Consider the following 6134-nt stretch of genomic DNA (forward strand, 5'->3'; position numbering starts at 1 on the left):
TCCAGCAGGGGACTGGGAGCTGGCAAAGGGCCCTCGGGGGCTCGGGAGCCAGGGCAGCGCTCCCCCGGGAATCCCAGGGGGCTCAGAGCCCTGCCCGTGGCCCAGATTCCTCCCCACGGAGAACAACGAGCCCCGGCGGACGGCAGAGCCTAACGAGTATAATTAGAAATGGGGGCTCGGGGCTGGCTGGGCCCGCGGGGAGCCTGTGCTGCTTCATGGAAGCACAAATCCCTCGGGACGTCCAGGGGCCGCTGCTGGGGCTGACGCTGCTCCAGGGATGTGCCCACGTGTGCTGGCACACACGGAGCTGAGCCCAGCCAATTCCCAGCTCCAGGGGTGACGCTGTCCCAGGAATCAGCTGGGTCCATCTCTGCTCCCACCCACCCCACTCGTGCTCAGTGGCAGCTCCGTGCCAGGGGCTCCCATGGCACAGGGATGCCCTTCCCTGGAACCACGGGAGCACCCCTGCCCTCCCTTCTCGGGGGACACAGGGCCCACGGGAAATGGGGAGGAGTGGGAACCCCCTCTCCAGGCCTGGGGCAAGCCCACCCTCAGCCCGCCCCGTGTCCCCGTGCACCCCACCCAGCACCACCCTGCTCCTGCTGGCTGGTTCCACTGACAGATGCCTGGCAGATCCAGGAACCACCCGGCAGGGATTGAAAAACATAAATTAAAACAAATTGCAGTTTTATATTGCAAATAAGGGCAGTTTGATGGGTTTTATTGCGGAACAACCATTAATGAAGTGCAGTTTCAGGCACCTTAATTGCTCGGGGACCAAAGTTCAGTCCGTATCTCCTGCACGAGCTGGGAGCCGCCGCGTGTCCCGCGAGAGCCTGGCAGGTTGGGAACAGGATCGGGAATGGATTTATGGGCACGATGAGGAGGATGAAGGCGAGGGGCTGAACCCATGTGGGGGATTAAAGCAGCGTGGGACAAACAGCACAGCCCGTGCTGTTGGGAGGCGAGAGCCCGTGGTGTCCCCGCCGTGGTGTCACCCCAGTGCCACCCCAGTGCCAGCCGTGGGCCCCGCAGTGGGTACTCACCATGGGATGCATTTTGGGATGCGGGTCCCCAAGCCCTTGGGACGCTGGGCAGGAGCGATGCAGAGCCAAAGCCGTGGGGGCCCGGGAAGCCGCCTTCGCCCCCCAGAGCAAAGCACGCGTGGGTGTGCCAGGCACAGAGGGGCGTGCAGGTGGACACAGCAGCGGGGGTACAACCACGGGGATCCACGCACACCCAGGACACGATCGCGCCCGCCCCACGCCAGCCCCGGCACCGTCACACCCGCGCGTGGACACGCTCCCCACCCGCACGTCCCCACGCCTAACACAGGCACCGAGCCGCACCGAGCCGTTCCGAGCCACACGGTGCCTTACCGAGCCGCACGGTGCCTTACCAGACCTTACCGGGCCGTACCGGGCCGTTCCGAACCTTACCGGGCCGTTCCGAACCTTACCGGGCCGTTCCGGGCCGTGCCCCCGCGCGCGCCCATTCATTCACCGGCCCGCGCCGTGGGAACGAGCCGCGCGCGCCGCGGGCGGCAAGCGCAGCCCCGCGGTGGCCCCGCCCCTCCCTGTGCGCATGAATGAGCGAGCCCCGCCCAGCTCCATATAAGGGCATCCGGCACTGCTCTGGAGGCGGGGCCTAGGCGGGCAGCCTCGCCTTTTGGCTCCGCCAATGGGAGCGGCGCGCCGGGCCCCCCGCCGGGCTCCGGCCTTTGTTTGTGGAGGGCTCCGGGGCCAATGGGAGCGCGGGACGAGGGCCGCTGGGCCAATGGGAGCGCGGGACCGGGGGCGCTGAGCCAATGGGCGCGCGGGAGGGGCGCGGGGCGGAGCGCGGGCACGGCCCGGCCCGGCCACGTGCGCGCGGAGCCGCCTCCGCGGGGACCGGGCACGGCGAGGGGAGCGGGGGCACCGCGAGTGTCCCCAGCCGTGCCAAGGACACGTGCCTGTCCATACGTTATGGGTACCGATCCCGGTGCCACCAGCGGCTCGGCACCTTCCTGCTCCGGTAGATCCCGGTGGAGCGGCCCCAGCCCCGCTGCGAACCGCGGGCGCTGTCCGGGGTGTGTTGTGGCTCGGGGCTGGCCCTGGCAGCCGGAGGTGGCAGCAGGGTTAGTTTGGCTTGGCTGCCCGTGCCCCACTCGCCCGTCATTGCCGGGACTGGGGCGGGGGCATTGCCCCGGGGGCTCTGGGCAGCGATCCAGCTGCTGCAGCGGCCGTGCGGACGGGCTGCACCACTGACACCAGGCCTGCGACCGAGCCACGTGCAGATCAGTGTGCCGGGACACGGCCGTGCCCAGCACCGGACAGGAGCCTCCCACGGGGTCCCGGAAAGCACCACCGGGAAATCCCATCCCGGGCCCCTCCTTGGCTGTGAGGAATCCCCAGCCCCGTGCCAGGCCGGGCCCGTGCCACGGGCACACTCATGGCAAGGCCGGGCGCTGCCAGCCAGCGGCAGGAGGAGCAGCTCTTGGCTGGAAAGGTGAAGGTCACGGTCGGTTTCTCCGGCCCAGGCGGCTCCCAGCTCCACGTTTGTCCCGGACACCACCAGAGCCCGCAGTGCCATCGGGAGCGGCGGCGGCGGTGCCGATGGGCAGCCCGGGGGTGCTGCCTCCGCTCCCATCGCTCCTCATCCCCTCCCCGCGTGTCCCGGCTCCATCCCCGATCCGGCCGGGCCTGCGGCGCTGCCCAAGCACGGCGACAGCGCACCGAGCACCGCGGCAGAGCCCCGGGACAGCGGCCAGCCCGGGCCGGCCCCGCCGCGCTCCGCGGCAGGCGGGGAAGCGCCGGTGCATCTCCCGGGGCCCGGGCAGAGAACAAAGGAGGGCAGCTGCGGCGGAGGGAGCGGCGCTGCCGGATGCGCTGCAGCGCGGATAATCCGCCCCGGCGCAGCCCCCGGAGCACCGGCGGCCCCGGCCCGGCCCGAGGGCTGTGCGGGGTGGGGAGGGGGCTCGGCCCGGCTCCCCACGCCGCCCCATCCCGCATCCTCCCGCCGTGCCCCCCGTTCCATCCCGCGCTCACCCCGGCTAATGCCGCGCCATAAAGGAACCGACTTACATTAACGACTTTTGTCACCAAAGTCATTAACATAATAGGGCTTCCACATCAAAATTGAATATTAATGCTCCGCCGGCTGCGGAGGGAGGCGGATAATTGCTCTAATACATTTTCCAGTCGGATTTTCGCATCGCGGCAGCAATTGCATTAGCAAACCCGATTATTCCCACGGCCGGTACAATGGGATGGTTAATGGGAGTTAAGTTCCTGCCTTTTTTGCCTTTTTCCTCGGACCCCCGAGCGGCTGCGGCTCCGTGCCCCCCGGTGTCCCCTCCCGCGGGGGGCGCGGGGCAGGGCACGGTGTCCCCGAGCTGGCCGCGGAGGGGACAGCGCTGCGGGGCCACCTCGTCCCTCCGCGCCGGCAAACACGACCCTTGGCCGCAGACGGCCTTGAGACGCGCCGGGAACGCCGTGGCCAGCTGGAAAAGCGCCTGTGCCCGAGCCGTGCTGTGCCGTTCCGAGCCGTGGGGAGCCCTGGGATGAGCCGTGAAGGACAGCAGAGGGGACACACCAGCCCGAGGGTCGCGCCACAGCGGTGCTGTGGATCCAGGGGTTGTTCCCGGCTCCTGCCCCAGGAGGGTAGGGGACCCTCCATCCTTTCCGTCCCGAGCGGGTTCAGCAGCTCCCGGCAGGATAAAGCTGAGGAGGGAGGAAACTGCCGGGATTGCAGCCCCTCCACTGCACCCCGAAACGTGTCCCTTGTCCCTCTGCCACCACACCCCACCCGCAGGGCCTCTCCTGCCCCCCCAAGGGGGACACCGTGCTCAGGGGGCTCCGTGGTGGCCCAGCCCCAGCTGAGGGGGGACAGGCACCGTGAGAGCAGCAGCAGCAGTGGACAAAGGCAGCTGCAGGGCTGGGGGTGGACGTGGGGATCCTCATTAAAGTGACTTTAATTGTGCTCACTTGGCCTCACTTCATTGATCAGCCTTACGCAGCAGAGTTATCCCCACGGGGCGGGGGCTGCCCACAGGGTTCAGACACCCACAGCGGGGGTCGGGGGCTGCCCAGAGGGAACGTACCCACAGGAGGGTCTGCCCACGGTGGGGGGTCTGCCCGCAGGGATGCCAACTCATGCGGGGCAGCCTGCCCAGGGAGGGGGGCTGCCCACAGCAGGGGCTGCCCGGGTTTGATGTTTACCCATGGGGATCTGCCCACTGTGCCCAGGGACACAACCTTGCTGCCCCACAAACCCTGCACTCAACCCTGCCCACTCGGCACCAGGGCTTCCCCCGGCCCCTGCCCACTGTGGGAAGGGAGAGCCTGAGAGCCGCTGGTTGTGAGGTTTTTCTGGTTCTCTTTTTCCACAGAACTCTTTCCCAGCACTCCCAGACCAGCGGAGGCTGCACACGGTGCACTCACACACCGGGACCTGCACCGCGCTCCCATCTGGCACCGATTCCACGCTGGGATAATCCAGGAGGGCCCTTTCCCGGCCTTCCCCACGTGGACAGGGATCCAAGGGCAGCGGCGGAGGAGGATGCGGGGCCGGGTGTGCGGTGCCAGCCCGTGTCCTTCCGTGTCCCTCGGCGTGTCCCCAGGCATGGCTCCGTGCCGCAGCCGCACGTCCCGCTGCAGCAGCGCCTGTGCCGGGCCGTGCCCCGCCGTGCGGCCGCCTGTGCCCGGCTGTCCTTGTCCGTCTGTCCCCGCGCCGTGTCCGTGCGGTGCCGGAGGGTGCCCCCGGCCCCTCCCCGCTAACTCGATTGCCGTCCCGCCTAATGAATCGCCCGCCGTAATCTAATCGTGGTTACGAGCCATCGGGATTTATTTCAGCGTTTTCAATCAATTACACCCTTTTATTGTAAAACAGGAAAAAAAAAAATATCCCGAACACCGCAGTGCCCCGGCAGGAATCCCGGCGGCGGCCGCTGCCAGGCCGCTGCTCCCGGTACCCCCCGGTGCTGCTCCCGTTCCCACTGTGTGGTCCCCGGTACCGTTCAGGCTCCCCTGGCCCTGAGCAGCCCCTCCACATCACACAGCCCCTCAGCGGGCTCTGTCCCCTCCCTGCACTGAGCACAGGCACCCCATTGCACAGCCCCCCAACACTGCACAGCCCCCCAACACTGCAGAACCCCGCACACTGCTCTGCATGGCCCCCCAACACTGCTCTGCCTGGCCCCCCAACACTGCACAGCCCCCCTTCTGCTCTGCATGGCCCCCCAACACTGCACAGCCCCACACACTGCTCTGCATGGCCCCCCAACACTGCACAGCCCCACACACTGCTCTGCATGGCCCCCCAACACTGCACAGCCCCCCTTCTGCTCTGCATGGCCCCCCCCAAATGGCACAGCCCCCCAACACTGCAGAACCCCACACACTGCTCTGCATGGCCCCCCAACACTGCATGGCCCCCCGACACTGCACAACACCCCAAAATTTCACTGCACATCCCCCAACACTTACACCCCCATCTCGCACGGCCCCCAACCGCCCCACTGTAGCCCCCCAACACTGCAGAACCCCACACACTGCTCTGCATGGCCCCCCAATACTGCATGGCCCCCAAACACTGCAAGGCTCCTCAACACTGCACAGCCCCCCAACAATGCACAACCCCACACACTGCTCTGCATGGCCCCCCCACATCGCACAGCCCCCCAGCACTGCACAGTCCCACACACTGCTCTGCACGGCCCCCCAACACTGCACGGCCCCCCAAACCCTGCAGAACCCCACACACTGCTCTGCATGGCCCCCCCACATCGCACAGCCCCCCAGCACTGCACAGTCCCACACATTGCTCTGCACGGCCCCCCAACACTGCACGGCCCCCCAAACCCTGCAGAACCCCACACACTGCTCTGCATGGCCCCCCCACACGGCACAGCCCCCCAGCACTGCGTGGCCCCCACACCGTCCCCCCTCACACCGCGCAGCCCCCAGTTACCCCGTTACTGCGCGCTCCCTTCCACCGCGCCCCCAGCAGCTCACGGCCGGCCGGTGCCGGTGCCGGTGCCGGGGCCGGTGCCGGGGCCGGTGCCGGGGCCGGTGCCGGGGCCGGTGCCGGGGCCGGTGCCGGCGGCGGGCCCGCTCCCTCACGCCGCTCCCCTCACGCCGCTCCCCTCACGCCGC

This window comes from Passer domesticus, chromosome 20 (genome assembly GCF_036417665.1).
Source record: "Passer domesticus isolate bPasDom1 chromosome 20, bPasDom1.hap1, whole genome shotgun sequence".
Taxonomy (NCBI): domain Eukaryota; kingdom Metazoa; phylum Chordata; class Aves; order Passeriformes; family Passeridae; genus Passer; species Passer domesticus.